The sequence below is a fragment of the Ursus arctos genome, chromosome X (genome assembly GCF_023065955.2).
Source record: "Ursus arctos isolate Adak ecotype North America chromosome X, UrsArc2.0, whole genome shotgun sequence".
Taxonomy (NCBI): Eukaryota; Metazoa; Chordata; class Mammalia; order Carnivora; family Ursidae; genus Ursus; species Ursus arctos.
Window position 1 is genome coordinate 62,869,053 of NC_079873.1, and position 27,122 is coordinate 62,896,174.

A 27,122-nucleotide genomic window follows, 5' to 3' on the forward strand; every position below is an offset into this window, starting at 1 on the left:
TTGATGTAATGAGCACTGGGTGTTATATGCAACTGGTGAATCACTAAATTCTATCCTTGAAACTAATAATGCTCTATACATTAACTAAATTGAATTTAAATAAGAAACAAAAAAAATGTCCTTGTGGACTAAATTATGTCAAAGTTGGAGTTGATATGTCCCTGAGATAGGGCAGTGAAGGTGTATTGTTGACCTTGACAGCTGAAAGCAAACTGATTCCAATGGTCTTTACTAGAAGGTATCAAGAAAAAAGCATTTGCTAGACCAAGAGAAGCTCAAGCAAACAGGGCTACCACTATCATTCACCAAGATACCTCTCTTGTCCTCACAGACCAGATGAGTTAAATGGGGATGTGGTGGGAATCATTCCTCCTACATCTTTCAAATCCATGTGGGTGGCACTAATCTCTTCAATCCCTCCAAGAATGTGATATTCTTTTTGGTTTACCATTTTTGTAGGTAGAGGCAGCTCTAGTGGCTTCCACTTGGCTTTTCCTACTCCCCAAGTCGAGGAACCAATGTGGAGATTCTGCCAGTTGCTGAGTATATTTATTCCAATTATACACTCCAGAACTGGGAAAATAACTACAGGATGGGTTCAGGGACCTACTGATCCTACTGTGAGACAGACCTAAGTTAAAATTCCATCAATCACCTGACTTCAACAATTCCTTATTCTGACTGTTAGACCACAGTGACATTTTGAATATCCTCAAATTAGCATCATTTCAGAGCCAGTGTATAAAAGTTTCTAAAACGTCTGATTATTTCCTTTCTCCAATTCACAGACTTTTAAAAATGGCCATATATTCCTTTGGGACAGACTGGGAAGAACACTAACAGTACGCACTTTTGGCAGTTTAGAAAAGTCGTTCCTCAAGGGGAACTGCTCTCTTCTTAATTTAAAGAATTCTGGGTTTATAAATAGATTCAAGTCTAGGAGTTCATTGTAGGGCCCTCATACTCTGGTTTTGTGGTTTAAGTTGGGCTTCTGTTTACTAGGCCTAGAATTTTTTTAGTTCTAGGCCAATGTAGATCAAGTAAGAATTGAGTAGACTGACCGTCTATTTCTTTTCTGGAGACACCATACCCAATACCATATGTTTCTGTGAGCCAAACTATTCTTATTCCTGAATTAGCTCTACTTCCATTATGTTAAACATACCCATCTGTGTTTGGCAATTAAGTGTTGTAACCTGCTCCCTATATTGCTATATTGCAAGGGATTATTTATGTGTTTGTGGAATTGGCTAGGGAAATCTGAAATCCATAGATCAAGTATCAGAAAGGGTGGGCTTGAACACAGACTGAAGCTGCTGTCCATAAGAAGAATTTCTTCTTTAAAGAAGACTCCACTATATTCTGAAGGCCTTTCCATTGATTGAATCAAGACCTTCCAGATTTTTTAAAACAACCCCCTTACTTAAAGTCAACAGATTATGGATTTTAATCACTTCTACAAAATATGTTTACAGAAAAACTTACATTAATGTTTGACTGAATAACTGGGCCCTGTAGCCTAGCCAAATTGACACACAAAATCTTTATAGCTACCAACTTCATTCTTTTCCATGTAAATATCTAATTTTCCTAGCACTATTGGTTGTAAAGACTATTCCTTTCTCTTTGCACTTTCTTGGTACTTTTGTTGAAAATTAGCTAACCCTAAACATAAGGGTGTATTTCTGGATTTTAAATAATATTCCACTGGTCTATACTATCATTATGTTAGTGTCACATTGGCTTGATCACTGTAGATTTGTAGTAAGGTTTGAAATCAGGAAGTGTGAGTCCTCCTTTTTTTTTTCTACTCTAAGCCTGTTTTGGTACTCTGAGTTCTTTGCATTTCCATGTAAACTTAGATCTAGATTGTAAAGTTCTGAAAATAAGCCAGCTAAGGTTTGGATAGGCATTGTATTAATCTACAGATTGAGAGTATTGCCATGTTAACACTATGGTCTTACAATTCACAAGCATGGTATGTCATTGCATTTATTTTGGTCTTCTTTAATTTATTTCAACAATGTTTAGTAATTTTCCTTTACAAGTTTTGCAAATCTTTGGTTAATTCTATTCTAAGTATTTTATTCTGCTCGATGCTATTGTAAATGATATTGTTTTCATAACTTCATATTTAGACTGTTCATTGTTAGTGTATTGAAATACAATAGATTTTTTTGTGTATTGACCTATATCTTGCAGCCTTGCTGAATTACTTGAAAAAGATTTTTTAGAGGATTACTTAGGATTTTCTATGTATAAGATCATGTCATCTGCAAATAAATAATTGTGCTTCCTTTCTTTTCTTACCCAATTCTACTGGCTATAACCTCCAGTAAAATATTTAAAAGGAGTAGTGAGAGTGGATATTTTCTTGTTCCTTAGTTACGTAGAAAGCATTTAGTTTTAATCGTTAAGTGTAATATCAGCTGTGGATTTTTCAGAGAAGCCCTTTACCTGGTTGAGGAGGTGCCATTTTATTCCTGACGTGTTGAGTATTTTTCATCATGAGAGGGTGTTAGATTTTATTAAATACTTTTTTTTCACCTTTAATGAGATGGTAATGAAGTTTTGGTTTTCTTCTGTTAATATAATGCTTTACATTGATTGATTTTCAGATGTTAAACCAACTTTGGTCATGTTATATGGTTCTTTTTTATATTGCTGAATTCAGTTAGAAAGTGTTTTAGTGAGGGATTTGACATCTCTATTTGTAGGAATATTGGTCTGTCATTTTTTGTGATTATTTGAATGGCTTTGATACTGGGAAATGTTCTCTCATATTTTGGAAGAGTTTCTGAATGATTGGTGTTAATTCTTCTTTTAAAAGTATAGTATAATTTACTTGTAAAGTCATTGGGGTCTGGAATTTTTCTTTGTGGGAAGTTTTATGATAACTAATTGAATCTCTTTAATTGTAGGTCTGTTCAGTTTTTCAATTTTTTAAAAATTCCATTTCAGTAGTTTGTGTTATTTAATAAATGTATTCACTTCATCTATGTCATTAATTTGTTGGCAAACATTTGTTCAGAATATGTCTTTGTAAACATATTTCTACTAAGTCAGTCAGAGTATCCTTCCTTTCAATCCTGATTTTAGTAATTTGAGCTGTATTTCTTTCTTTCTCTCTCTAACTTTTTTTTCAGCTTTCTGATCTTTTCAAGGAATCAGTTTTGGTTTCATTGATGTTTTCTATTCTTTTCTATTCTCTGTGTTATTAATTTATGATCTTTCATTAATTTCCTTCTGCTTGCTTGGGGTTTAGTTTTCCTTTTATTTTTGGTTTCCTAAGGTGGGAGTTTCAGTACTTGATATGAGATCTTTCCTTTTCTTAAATATATGTGCTTATATCTATAAATTACCCTCTAAGGACCATTTCATTTTTGTTCAAAAAGTTCTCATATGTTGTGATTTCATTTTCATTCATTTTAAAATATTTTTTTAGTTTCTTTTGTGATTTTCTCTGTGACCCATTTGTTATTTAGGAGTATGTATTTACATTCATGTATATAATCATTAATTTAAAAAACATATTTTTATTATTTATTTTGAATGTTTAAATGTAGAGCTTTATCACAGAACTACAAAAAATAATCCTAAAGTCAGTATGGAACTGCAAAATAACCCAAATAGCCAAAGCAATCTTGAGAAAGAACAAAACTAAAGGTATCACAATTCCAGATTTCAAGATATATTACAAAGCTGTAATAATCAAATCAGAATTGTGCTGGCACAAAAACAGACATATAGTCCAACAGAATAGAATAGAGAGCCAAGAAATAAAGCCAAACTTATATAATCAGTTAATCTATGACAAAGGAAGCAAAAATATACAATTAGGAAAAGACAGTCTCTTCAACAAATTGTGTTGGGAAAACTGGACAGCAACATGCAAAAGAGTGAAACTGGACCACTTTCTTACACCATAAAAAAAAGAACACCTCAAAATGGGTTAAAGACCTAAATGTGAGACTTGAAGCCATAAAAATTTTAGAGAAGAACACAGTCAGTAATTTCTCTGACATTGGCCACAGCAACATTTTTCTAGATATGTCTCCACAGGCAATGAAAACAAAAGCAAAATTCAACTATAGGGACTATATAAAAATAAAAAGCTTTTGCACAGTGAAAGAAACCATGAACAAAACAAAAAGGAAATCTATTGAATGGGAGAAAATATTTGCAAGTGATATATGTGATAAGGGGTCAATATCCAAAATATAAAAAGAACTTATGCAACTCAAAACCAAAAAAACCCAAATAATCCAATTAAAAACCGGGAACAAGACATGAACAGACATTTCTCCAAAGACTTACAAATGGCCAACAGACACATGAAAAGATGTTCAACATCACTCATCATCAGGAAAATGCAAATCAAAACCACAATGAGATAACCAACACTTGTCAGAATGGCTAAACTCAAAAAGAAATAACAAGTGTTGGTGATGATATGGAGTGGAGAAAAAAAGAACTCTCCTGCCCCGCTGGTGGGAATTTAAATTGATATAGCCACTGTGGAAAAGAGTATAGAAGTTCCTCAAAAAATTAAAGACAGAACTACCATATGATCCAATAATTCCACTACTGGATATTCCCCAAAGAAAATGAAAACACTAATTTAAAAAGATGTATGGACCTCTGTGTTCATTGCAGCTTTATTTACAATTGCCACGATATAGAGGCAACCTAAGTATTCTTCAATAGATGAATAAATAAAGAAGTGATATGCACACGCACACGCACACACACACACACACACACTTACAATGGAATATTATGTAGCCATAAAAAGGGTGAGGTTTCACTATTTAAAACAGGAGAGATTTTACCTACATAAAATAAGTCAGATGAGACAGATAAATGTTATATGATTTCACTCATATGTGGTATCTAAAAAACAAAACAAATGAATAGACAAAGAAACAAAGGAGAATAGACCTATAAATACAGAGAACAAATTGATGATTGCCAAAGGGGAAGAAGTAGGGAGATGGGCAAAATAGGTGATGCAGAATGGGAGATGTAGGCTTCCAGTTATGAAATAAGTAAGTCATGGATGTAAAATGCACAACATAGGGGATATTGCTAATTATATTGTAATAGTGTTGTATGGTGACAAATGGTAGCTACACTTGTGATCATAGTGTAACATATAGAGAAATTGAATCACTATGTTGTACTCCTGAAACTAATGCAACATCGTGCATCAACTTTACTCAAATAAAAAAAAATAAGGGTATGGCTTTAATATTCTTTTTAAAGATGAAGCACCAATCAAATATTTTTCCCTTATATATTATAAAATTTCAACCACCATTCAGAGTAGATGAATTTAAACAATTATCCTCTGGAAGGGATTCATCTGTCAGCTTTTTTTTCTTTTAAATAGAAATGTAAAATCTAAGTATAAATTTTTATAAATTTTTTCTAGATGTACTAATATATTACTGACACATATGTAAATTATTTAAGGCATATGATGTGGTGAATATAGGTGATTATCATAATAAAGTTAGTTAACTCCTCCATTCCTTTAAATAATTGTGTGTATTTCGAGTGTATACAATGATAATATTTAAGGTTTACTCTCTTAAGAAATTTGAAATATATATATATATATTATATATATATATATAAATATATAATGCAGTACTGTTCATTGTAAACACTTGTTGTACATAGATTCCCACAACTTATTCATCTTATAGCTATAAGTTTGTATCCTTTGACCAACATATTCCCATTTTGCCCAGCCCCTAGCCCCTGGCAACCACCATTCTACTCTCTATCACTTTGGTTTTATACATTCCACCAATAAGTGAGAGCATACATTATTTGTCTTTCCCTATAGGACCTTTCATTTAGCATAATGCCCCAAAGGACCATCCATTTGTCACAGATAGTAGGACGAGCAACATGCTATTAGATAGATATAGATGATAAATAGATGATAGGTAGCTAGATAGATAGTTAGCAGGTAGCTAGCTAGCTGGCTAATAAACAAATTTTGTCCATTGGTCTATGTGTCAGTTTTTATGCCAGTAAAATATTCTATTAGTTTCAAGTGTATAATGATTTGATATTTGTAATATTGTGAAATGAGCACCACAATAAGTCTAGTTAATATCCATCACCATATATAGCTACAAATTTTTTCTTTTAATGAGAACTTTTAAGATTTATTCTCTCAGTAACCTTCAAGTATGCAACGCAGTATTGTTAACTATAGTCACCATGCTGTGCATTACATCACTATGGCTTATTTATAACTAGTTGTTTGTACCTTTTGACTTCCTTCACACATTTTGCCCACCACCTTCCCCTGAACAACCACTAATCTCTTCCCCATATCTATGAATTTGTGTGTGTGTATGTTTATAGATTATATATATATATATATATATATATATATATATATGCGATCATATGGTATTTATCTTTCTCAGTCTGACTTATTTTATGGTAGTTTTGTTTTTATTTTTTTTTTATTTTTTGAGGAACTTCCATATTGCTTTCCACAGTGGCTGTACCAGTGTACATGCCCACCAACAGTGCATAAGGTTTCCTTTTCTCCATATTCTCACCAATACTTGTTACCACTTGGCTTTTCATAAAGGCCATTCAAACACCTGTGAAGTAATATTTCACTGTGGTTGTCACTTGCATTTTCCTGATGATTACTGATGAACATCTTTTCATATACCTTTTGTCCATTTATACATCTTCTTTGAGAAAATGTTTACTGAATTCTTCTGCCAGTGTTTTAGTTGGATTGTTCACTTTTTTGGTATTGAGTTGTGAGTTCCTTATGTATTTTGGATATTAACCCCTTATCCTATGTATGCTTTGCAAATATTTTCTCATGTTCTGTGAGATATATATACACACATATCACAGCTTCTTTATCCATTTATCTATCAATGGATGCTTGGGCTGCTTCCATAATTTGGCTATTGTAAATAATGCTGCGATAACATAGGGGTTCATGTAACTTTTTGAATTAGTGTTTTTGTATTCTTTGGGTAAATAGTAGTGCAAATACTGGATCACAGAGTAGTTCTATTTTTCTTTTTAATTTTTGAGGAAACTTCATATTGTTTTCCACAGTGGCTTGTGCAGATGTTTTTGTTTGATGTAGTCCCATTTGTTCCTTTTTTCTTCTGTTGCTTATGAATTTACTGTTGTATCCATAAAATCATTGCCAGGACTAATGTCAAGAAGTTTATTTCCTACATTTCCTCTAGTTTTGTGGTTTCAGGTCTTACAGTTAACTGTTTATCTGCTTCAAGTCACTTTTTTTTTTGTGAGTGATATAAAATGAGGTCAAGTTTCACTATTTTGCTTGTAAATATCCAATTTTTCCTTCACCATTTATTGAAGAGACTATTTTTTCTTAAACATGTTTTCTTGGCCCAGTTCTTGAGTATTAGTTGACTGTAAATACATAGGTCTATTTTTTGGCTCTTGATTTTGTCCATTTGTGTATGTGTCAGTTTTTATGCTACTCTCTTGATTAATATTGTTTGAAATCAGGAAGTGTGATTCTTCCTGCTTTGTTCTTCTTTCTAGGGATTATTTTGGCTTTGAGAATTTTTTGTGGTTCCATATGAAATTTTGGATCATTTTTTCTATTTTTGTAAAGATTGACATTGGAATTTTGATAGACATTGCAATGAATAAATAAATGATTTTGATAATGTATATTTTAATACATTTAATAATATTAATTCTTATGATCCATTGACATGGGATATATTTCTATTTGTTTGTGTCTTTTTCAATTTCTTTCATCAAAGCCTTGTACTTTCAGTATATAGATTTTTCACCTCTAAAATTAAATTTATTCCTATTTAACATATTAATGCTATTGTAAATGAGATGGTTTACTTTATTTCAATTTCTGATTTGTTTTTAATGTCCAGAAATGAAACTAATTCTGTATGTTTATTTGCACCCTGCAAATTTACTGAATTTGTTGATGAGTTCTAACAGTTTTTTGGAAACTTTAGGATTTTCTGTACATAAGATCATGTCATCTGCAATAGAAACAATTCTCTTTTTCCTTTTAAATTGGATGCCATATTTATTTATTTATTTATTTATTTATTTATTTATTTATTTAATTTTTTGATTGCTCTGGCTAAGACTCCCAGTACTAGGATGATTAGAAGTAATGAGAGTGGTCACCCTTGTCTTGTTGCTGATCTTAGAGGAAAAGCTTTGGTCTTTTGCCATTTAGTGTGTTAGCTGTGGGCTTGTCACATATGGTGAAGTACATTCCTTATGTTGAAGAATTTGAGGTACATTCCCACCGTAAGAATTTATTGACATTGTGAACAGATGTTGAATTTTATCAGATAATTTTTATATTGATTGAGATGATCATATTTTTTTAAATTTTACTAATGTGATATATCACATTTATTGCTTTGTGTATGTTGAATCATATCTGCATTCCAGGGTTAAATTCCTCTTCATCATGGCATATGATCTTTTTAATGTGCTGTTGAAGTCAGCTTGCTAGTATATGGTTGAGAATTTTTGGATCTATATTCATCAGGTATATTCTTTTCTTTTAGTATCCTCATCTGGCTTTGATACTAGATAATTCTGGACTCACAAAATGAGTTTGGGAGTGTTCCTTCTTTTTCAATTTTTTGGAAGAGTTTTAGAAGGATTGTCATTAATTCTCCTTTACATGCTTTGTAAGATTCACCTTTGTAGGATTTCACAAAGTAAAACCATCTGGTCCTGGGCTTTTCTCTGTTGGCAGGTTATTGATTAAAGATTCTATCTTCTTACTTGCTACTGTTCTGTTTTGATTTTCTATTTCTTCATGATTCTGTCTTGGCAGGTTTATGTATTTAGGAATTTATTCACTTCTTCTAGGTTGTCCAATTTGTTGGTGTAGAGTCATTCATTGTAGCCTTTTATGAATATTTGTATTTCGGTGGTGTCACTTGTAATGTCTTCTCTTTTATTTCTGATTATATTTATTTGCATCTTCTCTCTTTTTCCTTATTTATTCTAACTGAAGTGTCATTAATTTTATTTCTTTACAAAAAGCCCTCTCTTTAGTTTCTTCTATTTATATTGCATTTTTTTACCTCTATTTCATTTATTTTGCTCTCATCTTTGTTACTTCCTTCTGCTAACTTTGGATTTAGTTTCTTCTTTTTCTAGTTTCTTGAGGTGTAATGTCAGTTTATTCATGATTTCTTTTCTCAATGTAGGAGTTTATTGCTATAAACTTTCTTCCTAGAAATGCACTTGCTGTATTCCATATGTTTTGGTATGTTGTTTCCATTTTTAGTTGTTTCAATAGCTTTCTTTTTTATTCATTTTTTGAATTGGTTGCTTAGGACTGTGTTAATTCCCACACATTTATGAATTTTCCCATTTTTATCCTGTTACTGATTTCTAGTTTCATAACATGTGGTCATAAGAGATACTTGGTACAAATTCAATCTTCTCACATTTTCTAAGGCTCGTTTTGTAACCTAATATATGATCTAGCCTGGAGAATATTCCATGTATGCCTAACAAGGATGTGTATTTCATTACTGTTAGGTGCAATGTACTCTATATGTCTGTTTGGTCCATTTCATCTAAGGCAGACTTCAAGATCAGCATTTCTTCATTGGTTTTCTTCCTGGATGATCATTTATTTTTGAAAGTGGAGTATTGAAGCATTCTATTATTTGATTGCTTTCCATTTCTTTCTTCAGATCTGTTAGTATTGGCTTAATATATTTAGGTGCTCTGATGTTGTATGCTTATATATTTACAATTGTTATAGTCTCTTGATGAACTGATGCCTATATCATTACATAAAGACCATTTCTGTCTCTTGTTACAGTTTTTGACTTAAAGTCTATGTTGTCATATATAATATATCTCTTTTATTTTCCATTTGCAAGCAGTATCTTTTTCTTATGTGTGTCCTTATAACCTACGTGTGTCCTCAGAGCTGAAGTGAATTGTTTTTTTAAGATTTATTTATTTTATTTTTTAATTTATTTTTTTCTTTAAGATCAATTAATTCACATATAGTGTATTATTAGTTTCAGAAGTAGAGTTTAATGATTCATCAGTTGCATATAACATCCAGTGCTCATTACATCAAGTGCTCTCCTTAATGCCTAACACCCAGGTACCCCATCTCCCAACCTACCTCCCCTCCTGCAACTCTCAGTTTGTTTCTTATACTTAAGAATCTCTCATGGTTTGCTTCTCTCCCTGTTTTTATCTTATTTTATTTTTCCTTCCCTTCCATTAATGTTCATCTGCTTTATTTATTAAATTTCACATATGAGTGAAATCATATGGTATTTGTCTTTCTCTGGCTGACTTATTTTGCTTAGCACAATACCCTCTAGTTCCATCCACATCATTGCAAATAGCAAGATTTCATTCTTTTGGATGGCTGAGTAATATTCCATTGTATATATATGTACCATATCTTTTTTTTAAAGATTTTATTTATTTATTTTACAGAGACAGCCAGTGAGAGAGAGAACACAAGCAGGGGGAGTGGGAGAGGAAGAAGCAGGCTCCTAGCAGAGGAGCCTGATGTGGGACTCGATCCCAGAATGCTGGGATCATGCTCTGAGCCGAAGGTAGACGCTTAATGGCTGTGCCACCCAGGCACCCGAGTACCATATCTTCTTTATCCATTCATCTGTTAATGGACATCTGGGCTCTTTCCATATTTTGGCTATTGTGGACATTGCTACTATAAACATTGTGGTGAATGAACCCCTTCAAATCACTATGCTTGTATCCTTTGGATAAATACTGAGTAGTGTAAATGTAGTTTAAACGTCTATGCTACCCAAAGCAATTAACAGATTCAATGCAATCCTTACGAAGTCAGTTTCTTTTAGCTAGCATATAGTTAGGTCTTGTTTTTAATCTATTTAGCCAGTAAATGCCTTTTGATTGGAGTTTTAATCCATTTTTTAAAGATTTTGTTTATTTATTTGACAGAGAGAGTGAGAGAGAGAGAGAGTGCGCGCACACAAGCAGGGGGAGTGGCAGGCAGAGGGAAGGAGAAGCAGGCTCCCCACTGAACAGAGAACCAGACATGGGGCTTGATCCCAGAACCTTGGGATCATGACCTGAACCGAAGGCAGGCACTTAACCAAGTGAGCCACCCAAGCACCCCTGGAGATTTTAATCCATTTATATTTAAGGTAATTATTGATAAAGGCATGAATGGCATCATCTTATTTTTCCTCTGCTTTTTTTGTGGTTCTTTTGTTCTTTTCTTCCACTTTTGTTGCCCTTCTTTGTCAATTGATGATTTTCAATTATAATATGTTTTGATTCCTTTCTCTTTCTCTTTTTTGTATCTAATGTACATTTTTGCTTTAATTATTATGAAGCCTACATGAAATATCTTATAGACGTAATAGTCTATTTTAAGCTGACAATAACTAAATTTTGACTGCATACAAAAAACTCTTTTAGTCCTCCACCATATTTTTTATGACTAATTTACCTCTTTTTGTATTGTGCATCCATTAACATGTTATTGTAGTTATACTTATTTTTAATACTTTTGTTTTTAAATCTTATAGTAGAGATAAGTGATTAATATACCACTATATTACAGTATTAGAGTATTCTGAATTTGACTATATACTTACCTTTACCAGTGTGTTTTATATTTTTAAATGTTTTCATGTTAGTAGTTATCATCCTTTCACTTTAGCTTGAAGAACTCCTTTCAGCTTTTCTTGTAAGGCAGGTCTAGTGGTGTTGAACTTCCTTAGCTTGTGTTTGGGAAAGTCTTGAAAGATAAATTTGCTGGGCAAAGTATTCTTGGTTGTCAGTTTTATCTCCCAGTATGGTTTCTGTCTTAAAGGGGTTCCCTTACAGGTGAGAATTTTTCTTGCTGCTTTTAAATTTTTCTCTTTGATTTTATACTGTTTTATTTTAATGTGTCTTGGAGAAGATCTTTTGGGATTGAAATTTTGGCTGACCTATTTGCTTCCTGAACTTGAATGTCCAAATCTTACCCTAGATATGTGAAATTCTCAGCCATTATTCGTTTAAATAATCTTTCTGCTCTTTTCTCTCTTTTTCTCTCTCTCTTCTTGTTTGACTCCAATTATGCATAGATTGTTTCTTGTAATGATTCCCCACAATTTACAAAGTTTTTCTTTATTCTTTTTATTCCTTTTTCTTTTTGCTTCTGTCTCAGGATGATTTCAAATGCTGCATCTTCTAGTTCACTAATTATTTTATTTTTTTTAATATTTTATTTATTTATTTGACAGAGATAGAGACAGCCAGTGAGAGAGGGAACACAAGCAGGGGGAGTGGGAGAGGAAGAAGCAGGCTCATAACGGAGGAGCCTGATGTGGGACTCGATCCCAGAACGCTGGGATCACGCCCTGAGCTGAAGGCAGACGCTTAACCGCTGTGCCACCCAGGCGCCCCTCACTAATTATTTTAATTGCTTAAGTTTGTTGTTGAAGTTCCCTATTAAATTCTTCAGTTCTATGTATTCATCTCTTGAATTTCTGTTTGTTTTTTAATGGTTTCTATTTCTTCGTTGAAATTATCCTTTTGCTCATGCATTATTTTGAAGATTTCATTCAGTTTTCTATTTACGTCCTTTTATGGTTCACTGTGTTTCTCTAAGGTTATTCATAATTCTATTTAGACAGTTTATAGATCTCTGTTTCTTTAGGGTCTGTCATTGATGTTTTGTTAGTTTCCTTTTGTTATGTTTCCTTGATTAGTCATGATCCTTGTGGCTTTGTGTTGGTGTCTGTGCATTTGAGAATTTAAGTACCTCTTCCAGTCTTTATAGACTGGTTTTGGCAGATAAAACTCTTCAACAGTCAGCCTGTCTAGAGATTACAATTGGGTTGCTTGGTTGTGTCCATGGGTGGCCTTGCTACTTGTGTCTTTGAACTTGCAAGTCTGGTGTCTGGGTCAGCAGATAGTTAGGCTTGGTGTTTGGGTACATGGGAATGAGTCTGGTGTCTGCATCTGGGGGGGGGGGTGGGCAGAGTATAGGTTAAGTGCAGTAGGCCTGGATCTTGAGTCTGTTAAGACGGGCTTGGGTCCTATATCTGTGTGGTTGATCCTGAATCCTGGGTTCACAGAGTCAATTACATGCTGGGGATCATCAATTACATGGAGGACCCAGCATCTGAGTCTGCTGGGTACAATACTGGAATGGGTTTATGGGGGCTTATTGTGAACCTGGGCCATAGGATACACCCTAGGTCATGGGAGCTGTCTGGTACTTGGATATAGCAGAAGCCTGAGATCACAGGAGCCTATTGAAAGCCTGGGCCACAGATGCTGCTTGGAGATTCAGGAAGCAGCAGGCACTGGGTAGATCAGAGACCACCAGGGTTTGCTAAATCTCACGAGGAACCTGGTACAATGGAAGCTTACTGGGGCTGTGGGAGATACCTGGTTCCTGGTTGTTCTGGGAGCTTGAGTTTGTGGGGGCTATCTGGGACCATGTTCAAGGAAACTGCCTGGAGCTGTGGAAGATGCCTGGAGTCACTGAAGCCAGCAGGTGCTGAAGAGAACCAGTGTCCTTAGTTTCCTAGGCCTGCCAGGAGCTTGTTGCCATGGAAACTGCCTGAGGTTACTGGAGCTGGCAGGCATCATGGAAGATATGGGTCTGGATTTTTAGGATCTCCTGGGTGCCTTAGTGTCAAATATGCTGCCTGGGGTTGCAGGAGGTGCCCGAGGCTGCAGAAGTCAACAGACACTGGGGTGAGCTGGAAGCCTAGTTTTGTGGACACACTCAGAGAACCACCTGAGGCTAAAGGAGTTGGCCTGGTACTGTGACATCTGTGGTGAGTTTGGGCACTCACTTCACTTCCTTCCTGCATGGGGTAGGCGTCTCTCTCTGCACTGGCCTGCTAAGGCTCTTGGTGGAAGGGTGATGGGAGTAGTGTGAGTCTATGATTTCTACTTTCCTCAGTGTCTTTTCTTATCTCTGTGCTTCATTCAGGTGTTGTAACTCCTCACTTGGAATCTTTGGTCCTTGTGAAGGTATTATCATCCATGAATGTTTGTTCAAATTGATGTTTCTAGGGGGAGATGAATGCTCAAAATTCCTGTTACCATTTTGCTGACAACACTTCCTTGTAACCATTTCCAATTTCATTTCATTGTAGTCAGAAAATATACTTTGTGTGATATTAATCCTTTTAAAGTTTTCAAGGGTTGTATGGCTTAAAATATATTCTGTCTTTTTTTAATGTTTTTTTAAATTATATTATGTTAGTCACCATACAGTACATTCTTGGTTTCTGATGTAAAGTTCGATGATTCATTAGTTGCATATAACACCCAGTGCACCATGCAATACGTGCCCTCCTTACTACCCATCACCAGCCTATCCCATTCCCCCACCCCCTCCCCTCTGAAGCCCTCAGTTTGTTTCTCAGAGTCCATAGTCTCTCATGCTTCATTCCCCCTTCTGATTACCCCCCCCTTTCTTTATCCCTTTCTTCCCCTACTGATCTTCCTAGTTCTTATCTTGAAGAATGTTCCATGTTTATTTGAGAAGAATGTATATTCTGCTGTTATTGGATGAAATATTCTATTACTGTTTGATTTAGTTGATTTATAGTGTTGTTCAAATCTTGAATACTGTGTTTGATCTTCTGGCATGTTGTTTTATCCATTATTGAAAACAAGCTACGATGTCTCCAACTGTTATTGCTGAATTATCTATCTCTCTCTTTTGACTTCTGTCAGTTTTCATTTCATATATTTCAGAGCTATATTTTTAGGTGCATATATGCTTTTAATTGCCTTGTCTCCCTGACTGAATTGTTTTTAATTGTTATGTAATATTCTTTCTGCCTCTAATAGCAATTGATATTTAAAATCTATTTTTTCTGATATTAGTATAGCCCTTCCAGCTCCCTTTCAATTACTGTTTTCATGGTATCTATTTTAACTTATTTTTACTTTCAACCTATTTGTGTCTTTGAATCTAATGTGTGTCTCTGTACATAGCATGTGTTAGTATGCAGTTGTTTATTTTAATCCACTCTACCAATCTCTGCTTTGTTATTGGAGTGTTTAATCCATTTATATTCAATGTAATAAAATATAATGTAATTATGGATCTGCTCTTTTGCTATTTGTTTTCTTAATGTCTTTTGATATCTAATCATCCATTTCTAACTTCATCTGTGTTACATAAGCAATTTATTGTATACCATTTCAATTCCTTTGTTGTTTATATTACTTCAGTTTTAGGTTTATTTTCTTAGAAGTTTCCTTGTGGATTTCAGCTAACAACTTACCTTAAAACAACCTAGTTTCTTAAATTCTATGTATGAGTAAAATCATATGGTATTTATCAGACAAAACAGATGAATGTCAGGGAAGGGAAGGAAAAAATAAAATATGATAAAAACAGAGAGGGAGGCAATCCATAAGAGACTCTTAACTATAAGAAACTGAGGGTTGCTGGAGGGGAGGTGGGTGGGGGGATGAGGTAATTGGGGGATGGACATTAAGGAGGGCACTTGATGTAATGAGCACTGGTTATTATATGCACTGATGAATCACCAAATTCTACCCCTAAAACTAATAATACACTACATGTTAAGTAAATTGAATTTAAAAAAATTAAAAATTAAAAAAAATTAGTACAGATTAATGTCAATTTGATTTCAATAGTATATAAAAACCTTGTTTCAATATAGCCCCATTCCTTGCTTTTGTTCTATCATTGTCTTACATAGTATATCTATATATTATTAACCTACCAACACAGTTTTAGAATTATTGGTAATAGACGTTTTATTTATTTATTTATCTTTTTAAAGATTTATTTATTTATTTTAGAGATTGGGGATGGGCAAAGGGAGAGGGAGGGAGAGTCTCAAATGGACTCCATGCTGAGTGCAGAGCCAGATGGGGGCTCGATCTCACAACCCTGAGATCAGGACCTGAGCCAAAACCAAATGAAACTGCTTGGAAAACCAAAAACAGGGCACAGTCCAATCATTAAAAGTTGCACACTGTGACTGTATAGAAACCAGGTGCATGGTACACCTTCCAGTTCCACCATTGTCCAAGTGGAGTGCCGTTTCTTCTGATATGAAAGTGTTCAAATTGACAACATGGAGTCCATTTATCCTTCAACTTGCATTCCATCCATTGCTTATATGTGTAGGAGAGCTTGGGATACTCAAATGCATGCTTATACTAGCTGTTGTACCACTAAGACCATGCAAACCTATGTTTTCCCAGAAGGGTTGCAAATTAGTCTCTACAGATGAACTGATTTCCATTGAAGTAGCTCAGTTAGGGGAAACTACAGTCCGTCTTGGGGGAGCTCTAGAGTTTTGTGGTAGAGGAACTTTTCCACACAGGAAGCTGATCAAATCTCTCTACAAATAGTTCTTCTGCATTTTTTAACCTAAACCAACACATACTTATTGCACAGCTGATAGGCAATTTGAATTCCAATACCAAAGATTCACTGATGGGTACCCATGCTTTCTTTGTAGAGGTTGATGATGGTGGTGGCCACATTTTGGAAGGGGACCCAGAGAAAAAGTCCTGGCTGCTGACACACTCAGTCAGAAAAAGTGGGGTAGGGGAGAAACACAAAAGAAACAGAGAGATTTTACTTGGGTGTCAGTCACTCCAGAAGGCCACATTAGGTCTCACCATTTTGTTGCAGGATTTCAGAATCCCACACTCAGTGCAAGGATGGCAGGAAGGGGGTCAGGTTGAAGGGGAGCCTGGGAGCCCAGAATCACAGCCCAGCATAGGGGAGATGAAGGGAGATGCCCTTTCCTAGTCCCTGCCCCAAAGCTGGCTCAGGCCTGCCCCCATAGCTTTCCTTCCCCATTTTGTGACTGGCCTCTTTTTTACTCTTTTTTTAAAAATTTAATTTATTTGTTTTTGAGAGGCAGGGAGGGGCAGAAGGAGAGGGAGAGAGAGGATCTCAAGCAGGCTTTGTGCTGAGCTTGGAGCCTGATGTAGGGCTCAATCTCAGGACCCTGAGATAATGACCTGAGCCAAAATCAAGAGCCTTGTGCTTAACCACCTGATCCACACAAGTGCCCCTCTTTCTTTATTCTTGATATTAATTTTTTTCTGTTATTATTTCCTTTGTGATTGAAGAACTTTCTTTAACAATTATCTTAGAGTATGTCAACTTTGTTTCCATCACCTGAGTATTCCCAAAAGATATTTTTTTTTGGCCTCCATAGTTTCAAATTAGAAATCTGTCATTTGGATCATTGTTTTTCTTTTTCTTTCTTTCTTTTTTTTTAAAGATTTTATTTATTTATTTGACAGAGAGAGGGAGACAGCCAGCGAGAGAGGGAACACAAGCAGGGGGAGTGGGAGAGGAAGAAGCAGGCTCCCAGTGGAGGAGCCTGATGTGGGGATCTATCCCAGGACTCTGGGATCACGCTCTGAGCCAAAGGCAGATGCTAATGACTGAGCCACCCAGGCGCCCCTGGATCATTGTTTTTCTATGAATAAAGTATTGTTTCTCTGTTTTCTTCTTTTATGAGATTTTTAGTCTTTACGTTTCTGAAGATTAATTATGATGTGTCTGTATGTGCATTTATCTGCACTTATCCCATTTAGGGTAAACTCAGTCCTTGAATTAATAGCTTTATGCCTTGTACAAAATTTGGGAAATTTTCAGCCATTTTATTTTTTTCACCTGTGGGCTTCCCCAGTGCTTAGTTCAGGATATACAGGAGACGGGGCGCCTGGGTGGCACAGCGGCTGGGCGTCTGCCTTCAGCTCAGGGCGTGATCCCGGCGTTATGGGATCGAGCCCCACATCAGGCTCTTCTGCTATGAGCCTGCTTCTTCCTCTCCCACTCCCCCTGCTTGTGTTCCCTCTCTCGCTGGCTGTCTCTATCTCTGTCAAATAAATAAATAAAATCTTTAAAAAAAAAAAGGATATACAGGAGACAATACACATACACATGTACACACACACACACACAATCAATGTCATGTTGTTCCTTGAGTCTTCAGCCAGTCTTTTTTTTTTTTTTTTGTATTTTCTCCACATCTTAGAGTCTTCTGACATTTGGTTTATATGTTTTATCCAGGAATTTTAGCCATAATTATCAAGAATAATGGGATGGAGATTTATTCCAGCTCATCTGGAATCAGAAGTTTTCAGGATAATCTTATAAGTAGGCCTACCTGTTGTTATTTGGGTGGAAGATGGGTGGGGATGCTGATGGCTAATTTCTAACAATATTAATTTTATCTTGCTCCTAGAATTCTATCATTTCCTTAATTTAAAATTCTATCAACTCCTTAATTTATTTAATAAACAAATGTGCTTTGAATATCTAACTCTTGCAAGGAAGTTTTCTATTTCTCTTGATGTACACTTGATCAAGAAAAATTCAATATACATCTCAGAGTATAATATCTGTGCATGATCCAGTTGATAAGGGAAGCACAGGATCTTATAAAGGCACAGAGAGGTACCTAAGTCAGACTTGGAGAGAAATCTGGGAAGGTTTTCCAGAAGATAATTCTAAATTAGGAGCTGAAGGAAAATTAGTCACATGAAAAGTGGGAAAAGAATATTCCAAGAGCATAAAATATTTATTCAGTTTCATCAATATATCAGAATGCACCACGCATTCATGGAAATGTGAGTACTTCAGCATGGTTGGAGCAGAGAATTGTAGTGAAGTGTAGAACTATAGGAATGAGGTTGGAAAGATAGGCCTGCAGGACTTAATACACCATATTAAGGAAGTTTTGTTTTGTTTCGTTTTTAGATACAGGTGAATCATTGGAAGAATTAGGCAACAGAATAGAAGGATCACATTTGGAATTCAGAAAGATTACTTTAATGAAAAATATGTTTGTTGGAATGGGCAAAATTGGAAGTAGAGAGAACCAACAGAGGATGGTAAGAATAAGTAATAAAGAGATGACAGTTGTCTAAATTAGAATAGAGGTGGTGCAGAAAGACAGAAGAAGCTAAATTTAAAAATTAAGAAGATAGAATTTATGGGATGTGTGTGGGTATTACTAGGTGTAGATGTTAAAGGTATCACCTAGATTGTGTGAATGGGTAGATGGCAGAGTGATCATATACCATTATTCAAACTAACACTCTTTCAAGAGTGAAAGGGAGTATCATTATTGATTACATTGCAATAACAAATGTAAATCAGTTCTGTTCTAGGCAAATCAGAATATATGGCCAGCCAAGTATACGGTGATTCTAGTAAAAGAGCACACTTTTTGGAGGAATATTATACTTTAAAACATTTTAATTTATCCTGAGAAAATTTTTTTAAAAAATAGTTTTAAATGCCCATGGGACACACGCTTATTAATAAATGAGTAGTATTTCTTTGGGTAGAGAGGATGGGGTGGATATAATATGAGATTACAATCTTCATGAGTACAGAGACCATGTCTGCATAAATACCATCTTATCATCAGTACCTAAAACAATGCTTAATACATTGAAGGGATGCAAAATGTTACATTAATTAGTTAATTAATATTCATCATATTTAGAGGGGAAGTTGTGTTCTAAGGCCTAGGTAAGTATTGTTTTGCACTTGAATGTACATAAAATGAGATAAGTGGGCGAAGGAACACAAGTCTTGTGCATACTCCAAAGAATGGCTGTTATAGGCAGAGGATAATAGAAAAGGTTGTTAGTATAGTCAAAAATTCCTATCAATGCCAATCTTTGCTTTTCACTGAGACACAACTCATCTGCTCTGTGCTTTCCCCTACCATTGGTGCCCTTGGTTTGGGGGAGGTTTACATAGCACTTTCTTCTCTCATCAGGGAGGCAGACAGATGAAGTAGAAAGATGATTTGAGTGAGAAGCTTATTTTTAGCCGCATTTCAAAATCTAATTAACAGTGAGTCTCTTTATCCCTAGGTAAGTTACTTTACCACTTTGTATCTTACCAAATGAGGTCAAAATGAAGATTCAAATAATTTTTTAAAATTTCTTGCAGGTAGCATCCTCCAATTCTGGGGCAACCGAATTGGGACATACATAAGCAGGCAACTTACCATAGGTCTTGTTACTAATCTTTCTGAAGAAGTAGTGATCTGCAACTATGTCTGCTTGGCTCAGTCCTCAGTAAGACACATGAAACTCAGACACAGCCAAAGGAGCAGAATAGTGGTGAGACTATTCTATTCCTAAGCCTTTTGCTATTTGAAACCAGTAGCACTGCCAAACAGCAGTGGGAAACAGTCATGGTCCTACATTTGGAGAAAAGAGAAATAAGTGGAATAACAACTATCTAAAACTCATTTGCAAAGCTATTATTTTAGGAAGAGTTGAAAGCTTTAAATAAAATGAAGGGAGTTATCTAATTTAAAGCAAATTTAAGGACTAGAGTCCCTGGAGAATATAAACTAACTAAGGGAAACTGGGAAAATCCTAAAAGGGCCGGTGATCAAGCCACAGATGGTTGCAGTGGGATTGACAGAGTAATATTCTTTGCCCACTGCTGGTGTAGTCTGTGTTTTACTGTGGATAAGGGGTTTGTCAAGGTACTAGTATTCATGATCCACACCCTAGACATAATAGCAAATAATGTACTAGTTGGAGATAATAATGCATAAGTAAGAGTTTGACAATTTCTTAATGGTCAAATGATCATAATGACAGTATCTCCCTTCCTCATAGCATCATCATGAAGATTATATGATATAATATATCTGAAGTGGGTGGCACATAGTAAACGATCAGTAAATTTAACTGTTAGTAAACACTGATGTTATTGGAGTATAAGTTGCCAGATACATCAGCAATCCCAAGAAAGTTGAAATCAACAAGGACCGGAGAAGTCAGGGGTGCAAGGAACTTGAGCTGGGGTTTGAAATGTATTTATATTTCACATTCTTTCATGACTTAGAAGAAATATACAAAACAAATTAGAATAATGTCACTTCTTGCAGTATTACTAATTAGCGGATACATGCATTGTGTACATTTCTTGACTCTTTGAATGAACACAACACTGTTATACATTATACAGTGAAGGAAACTGTGGAGCAGATAAATTAGGAAATGCAACTGATTTCTGTGCATTGATTTTGTATCCTGCCACATTACTGAATTGCTGTATGAGTTCTAGTAATTTGGGGGTGGAGTCTTTTGTTTTCCACATAAAGTATCATGTCATCTGAGAAGAGAGAGAGTTTGACTTCTTCTTTGCCGATTTGGATGGCTTTTATTTCTTTTTGTTGTCTGCTTAGGCTAGGACTTCTAGTACTATGTTGAACAATAGTGGTGAGATTAGGCATCCTTGTGCTCCTGATCTTAGGGGAAAAGCTGTCACTTTTTCCCCATTGAAAATTATATTCCCTGTGGACTTTTCATAAATGGCTTTTATGATATTGAGATATGTTCCCTCTATCCCTGTACTTTGAAGAGTTTTAATCAGGAAAAGACACTGTATTTTGTCAAATGCTTTCTCTGCATCGATTGAGAGGATCATATGGTTCTTGTCTTTTCTTTTATTAATGTGCTCTACCAGGTTGATTGATTTGCAAATGTTGAACCACCCTTGCATCCCAGGAATAAATCCCACCACTGGGTCATGATGGGTAATCCTTTCAATGTACTGTTGGATCCTACTGGCTAGAATCCTGTTGAGTATTTTGACATCCATGTTCATCAGGGATATTGGTCTGTAATTCTCCTTTTTGGTGGGATCTTTGTCTGGTTTGGGGATCAGGGTAATGTTGGCCTCATAGAACGAGTATGGAATTTTCCCTTCTATTTCTATTTTTTGAAACAGCTTCAGAAGAATAGGTATTATTTCTTCTTTAAATGTTTACTTGAATTCCCCCGGGAAGCCATCTGGCCCTGGAACTCTTGTTTTTGGGAGGTTTTTGATCACTGCTTCAATTTCCTTGCTGTTCATTGGGCTATTCAGATTGTCTAATTTTTCCTGTTTCAGTCTTGGTAGATTATAAGTTATCAGGAATGCATCCATTTCTTATAGATTGCTTAATTTTTTTGGCATATAGTTGCTGGTAATAATTTCTCATAATTGTTTCTATTTTTCTTTTTGGTGTTAGTCATGATCTCTCCCCTTTAATTCATGATTTTATTAATTTGGGTCTTTTCCATTTTCTTTTGGATAAGTCTGGCCAATGGTTATTGATCTTATTAATTCTTTCAAAGAACAAGCTTCTAGTTTCATTGACCTGTTCTACTGTTTTTCTGGTTTCTAGTTCATTGATTTCTGCTCTAATCTTTATTATTTCTCTTCTCCTGCTTGGATTAGGCCTTATTTCCTGTTCTTTCCCCAGGTCCTTTAGGTGTAAGTTTAGCTTGTACATGTGGGATTTTTCTAATTTTTTGAGAGAGAATTGGATGGCTATGTATTTCCCTCTTAAGACTGCCTTTGCAGTATCCCATAGATTTTGGACATACATATTTTCATTCTCATTAGTTTCCATGAATTGTTTAAGTTCTTCTTTAATTTCCTGGTTCACTCAATCATTCTTTTTTTTAAAAAAAGATTTTATTTATTTATGTGACAGAGAGACAGCCAGCGAGAGAGGCAACACAGCAGGGGGAGTAGGAGAGGAAGAAGCAGGCTCCCAGCAAAGGAGCCCGATGTGGGACTTGATCCCGGAACACCAGGATCACGCCCTGAGCTGAAGGCAGACGCTTAACGACTGCGCTACCCAAGCGCCCCCCACCCAATCATTCTTTAGCAAGATTCTCTTTAAGTTCCAAGTGTTTGAGTTCCTTCCAAATTTCTTCTTGTGTTTTGGTTACAGTTTCAAAGCATTGTGGTCTGAAAATATGCAGGGATAATCTCAATATTCTGGCATCAGTTGAGACCTGATTTGTGACCCAGTATGTGGTCTATTCTGGAGAAAGTTTCATGTGCTTTTGAGAAAAATGAGTATTCTGTTGTTTTAGGATGGAATGTTCTGTATGTATGTATAAAGTCCATGTGGTCCAATGTGTCATTCAAAGCTCTAGTTTCTTTGTTGATCTTCTGCTTAGACGATCTGTCCATTGCTGTGAGTGAAGTGTTTAGGTCTCCTACTATTAATATATTATTATCTATATGTTCCTTCATTTTGTTTATTAATTGGTTTATATAATTGGCTGCTCCCATTTTGGGGGCATAGATATTTACAATTGTCAGATCTTCTTGTTAGACAGATCCTTTAATTTTGGTATAGTGTCCTTCTACATCTCTTATTACAGTCTTTGGTTTAAAATCTAATTTTTATGATATGAGCATTGCTACCCCAATTTTCTTTTGAGGTCCATTTCCATGGTAAATGGTTCTCCATCCCCTCAGTTTCAATCTGGAGGTGTCTTTAGGTTCAAAATGAGTCTTGTAGAGAGAATATGGATTGGTCCTGCTTCTTTATCCAATCTGAAACCCTGTGTCTTTTCATGGGAACATTCAGCCCATTTACATTCAGAGTAACTATTGAAAGATATGAATTTAGTGCCATTATATTGCCTATAAGGCCTCTGTTTCTGTAGGTTTTCTATTTATTTCTTATCTATGTGACTTTTGGGGTTTCTCATCATTTACAGAATCCCCCTTAATAGTTCTTGCAGGGCTGGTGGTCCTGTAATATTTCTTGGTGGTCACATATTTTTTCAGTTTCTGCCTGTCCTGAAAGCTCTTTATCTCTCCCTCTGTTCTGAATGACAGTATTGCTGGGTAGTATTCTTGGCTGCATGTTCTTTTCATTTAGATTCCTGAATATGTCCTGCCAGCCCTTTATGGCTTGCCAAGTCCCTGTGGACAGGTCTGATGTTATTGTGATGTGCCTCCATCTGTATGTAAGAAATCTCTTCCCCCTAGCTGCTCTCAGGATGGCTTCCTTGGCTCTAAGATTTGCAAACTTCACTATTACATGTTGGGATGTTGATCTATTTTTACTGATTTTTAGAGGGGTCTTCTCTGCCTCTTGGACACCAATGCTTGTTTCTTTCCCCAGATTAGGGAAGTTCTCAGCTATAATTTGCTCAAATATACCTTTTAGTCCTCTCTCTCTCCACCCCCTCGGGGATCCCAATAATTTTGACATTGGAGCATTTCATGGCATCATTGATCTCTCTAAATCTATTTTCATGTGCCACTAGCTGCCTATCCCTGTCTTCAGCTTCCTTCCTTTCTATCAGCTTATCTTCTAGATCTTTAATTCATTCTTCTGCCTCATTTACCCTGGATGTTAGAGTATCCAGTTTAGACTGCATCTCATTCATAGCATTTTTAAGTTTGGCCTAATTAGATCTCATTTCTGCCGTTAGAGATTCTATATTGTCACTAAAGCTTTTTTCGAGTCTAGCTATTGTGTTCATGATTGATATCCTGAAGTCTGTCTCTGACATCTTGCTTATATACATATCCATTAGTACTGTGGCAGAAGACATTGTCTCTGGATCTTTCCTTTGTTGGGAGTTCCTCCTCCTAGTCATTCTGTTGATGGATGTTTGAACGAATGGACAGAGTCCAAAATACCAACCATGACCCAAGTTAGATGCACCCTAGCAAAATCTGGCATGGTCAGATGCCACCACCAAAAAAACAAAACAAAAAAAAACAAAGCTCAAATGAAACACAAGAATAAAAGTAAAAAATTTAAAACACACACACACACATATATATATTAAAAAGGGGGGAAGAAAGGGGGGCTGTAATCTCTCAGTGTGTACAAAGCAGGGTGTTTCAGTTGTTCCTGGGTGTATTTTGGTCTGTGTGTTTTAGAAGACACTACATCCCAAAATTACTAGGAAAGTAAAACTTGTATACATAAACAGATAAAACTGAGTAGAGTGAAAAACAGGCAAAAATAGAGCATATATCTATAAAAAATATAGGTGTGTAAAAATACAAGTTGAAAAGGGCCTATGAAAAAATGAGTTGGTATAATAGACATCTAGTTGAAATGAGGAGAAGGTATAAAGAAGAATACAGCAATGGAAAATGGCATGAGAAAAGGAAAAAAAAAACAAAACAAAAAGAAAGGAGGGAAGAAAAGGAAAGGAAAATTATATCTATAAAATAAGCAAATTGTGAGGCCACACCTGGAGCTCAATATACAATTTTCCCCTTGTGTTGGGATTTTACAGTCTTATAGGATCCAAAGGATTGTCATCCACCTCTTCTTCCAGCCTGTCTTCTGAGGGAGGGCTGTGCCACTCTGTTTCTCAGGTAATCCTGCCTGTGTGGAGTTGCTCCACCTCCTGTTTGGGGGATGAGCTCAGTGGAATCCAGACTTCTGAGTGTCTTTTGTATCCTGGGGCCTTTCTGCACCTCTTCAGGGGATCAGAGCAAAAATGGCCACCACCAAACCTCTGGCATAGAGCAGAAAATTTGCAATCTGCCCTCTTTAATAAACTCTGCAGGACAGTCTCCACTTCTGCTGTGCTGCTGAAAACCACAGCTTTCCGTGGTGCATGCCCACAGCTACTCTCCCAGAAGTGTTTTCAGGGGCCTGGGAGTATCTCTGCCCTTTGTGCTTTTAAAACCTCGAGAGGCTGTGGGTTCTCATGCACACCCGAAGCTCCAGAATCAGGTCTGGTTCCGCCGTAAAGCCTTTTCATGGCCACTATTGCTCTGTGAGTTTTTGCCCTGTTTAAACACTGGTTCAAGATTTTTTCAGTCTGTTCAAGGAAAGAGTGGATATTGACCCACCCGGTTTGTGGTTTCTGGCGATCCTAGTTGAGAGTCCCTTCCTGCGCTCACTGACCATAACCTACTTTCTGGCTCCAATGCTCAGGCCCTCTACCATTTCAAGGAATATCCTTTTGCTCTGTGGTCCCTTATATCCTGAGACCACAGTGCCCTACCTAGAATTCTGCCTTTTCATTTCCAGAGCCCCCTTCAGGGAGGGGTGTCTCTTACTAGAGCAGATTTCTAAGAGTTTTGATTTTGCCCTCTGGTGTTATATCACTTTCCAGGTGCCAGCTTATGGAAGCTCCTGCCCTCTTCTGTTTATCTTCCAATATCTCTCCGCAGATTCATGACTCTGCCCTTCCTACTTTGCCAAAAGCAGCCATTTTTCTGCTTTTAGAGATCCAGATATATATTCTTACATCTCAGGCTGATTTCATGGGTGTTCAAAATGCTTTGATAGATATCCAGCTAAATTCAGAGGACCAGTTGAAATGGGGCCCTCTACTCCTCCACCATCTTGCTTTCCTCCAAAAACAAAAACAACAACAACAAAAAACTTTTAAAAGCTCATCTTTTCATTATAGTATTGAGAAGTATAGAAGGTTGTTTTGTTTTGTTTTGTTTTGCTTTGTTGAGAGATAGAGCGTGCCAGCATGGGGGTGGGTAGAGCTAGAGAGAGAGAATCTTAGTCTCCACACCCATTGCAGAGCCCAGTGTGGGGCTCGATCTAAGGACCCTGAGATCAAGACCTAAGCCAAAATCAAGAGTCAGACTCTTAACCGACTGAGCCTGACCCAGGTGCCCCTAGAAGTTTTTTTTTTTTTAAACATGAGAATCTTGATTGTTTTCTAAAACCTAAGCATAATGCAGTATTTTTGTCATTGTTTCTGTTTTGTTTTACTATCACTTTTTCCCACAAAGTCAAGACAGGAGAAATAATTGGATGTAGATAAATTAGCCAGATTATACTACACATTTATGAAAAGTAGGTCACAAATGAGGTTCCTCATTCAGGGTGGAAAAGAATGTCTGATTGTCTTAGTCTATCTGTGATGCTATAACAAAAGGACTACAAATTGGGTGTCTTAAACAATATTTAGTTTTCAGAGTTCTGGAGGCTAGGAAGTCCAAGACCAAGATGTTGTCAGATTTGGTGTCTGCTGAAAGTCCACCTTCTGGCTTATAGATGGCCATCCTCTCACTGGTGAAAGGGGCAAGGGATCTCCCTAGGGCCTCTTTTATAAGAGCACTAATCCCTTAAAGACCTAATTACTTCCCAAAGGCTCCACTCCAAACACCATCACATTTAGGATTAGGTTTCAACATACGACCCTGGGGTGGGATAAACATTCAAACATTCAGCCTACAGCACTAATTAAAAGATTCACAATATTTGTGAGGAGATAACATACTGGTTTCTCAGATAAAATGCAATCCTTGCTGGTATACAGTGTGTTAGGACAAT

At 36.1% G+C, this 27,122-nt stretch overlaps 1 protein-coding gene and 1 pseudogene across 1 annotated transcript in view; one reads left to right on the forward strand and one right to left on the reverse strand.

Moving 5' to 3' along the window:
• LOC113242152 (putative P2Y purinoceptor 10) overlaps window positions 1-27,122 on the forward strand; it is a 51,187-nt gene that overhangs the window by 18,593 nt on the left and 5,472 nt on the right. The window lies entirely within an intron of this gene.
• LOC113242129 (HUWE1-associated protein modifying stress responses 1-like) lies at window positions 13,641-25,584 on the reverse strand (annotated as a pseudogene).